The sequence below is a fragment of the Alligator sinensis genome, unplaced genomic scaffold, assembly GCF_000455745.1.
Source record: "Alligator sinensis unplaced genomic scaffold, ASM45574v1 scaffold1073_1, whole genome shotgun sequence".
Lineage (NCBI taxonomy): Eukaryota > Metazoa > Chordata > Crocodylia > Alligatoridae > Alligator > Alligator sinensis.
The window spans coordinates 1020888-1021576 of record NW_005842539.1 but is presented as its reverse complement, the minus strand read 5'-3'; positions in this window follow the sequence as shown (position 1 = coordinate 1021576).

Genomic DNA, 689 nt, shown 5'->3' with positions numbered 1-689 from the left:
TCCAAGTCGCTGATGAAGATGTTGAACAGTGTAGGCCCCAGGACTGAGCCCTGGGGGAACCCACTGTTCACATCTCGCCAGGTCGAGTATGACCCGTCCACCACCACTCTCTGGGTGCGCCCCATCAGCCAATTTTTGACCCATCCAACTGTGTAGGCATCAATGCCACAGTCGCTCAATTTATTAATGAGGATGGGGTGACAGACAGTGTCAAAAGCCTTCTTAAAGTCCAGAAAGACTACGTCCACGGCGACACCATCATCCAGGGATTTAGTTACCTGGTCATAAAAGCCCATCGGGTTGATCTGGCAGGACCTGGCTTTGATGAACCCATGTTGATTTCCCCTGGGCATGATCTCTCCTGCTGGACCCTCACAGATGTGATCCTTGATAATTATTTCAAGGATTTTCCCCAAGACCGATGTGAGGCTTATGGGCCTATAGTTTCCTGGGTCCTCCTTTCTCCCTTTCTTATAAATGGGGACCACATTAGCTAGTTTCCAATCTTCGGGCACCTGGCCCATGGACCATGATCGCTCGTACAGGCGGGCCAAGGGCACAGCAGTGACCCCTGCTCTCTCAACACCCGTGGGTGGAGGACATGAGGGCCCGCAGATTTAAAAACATCCAGCCCTTCCAATAGATCCCTAACTACTTCTGCGCAGACCCGAGGCCTGGCAGTGCTATCC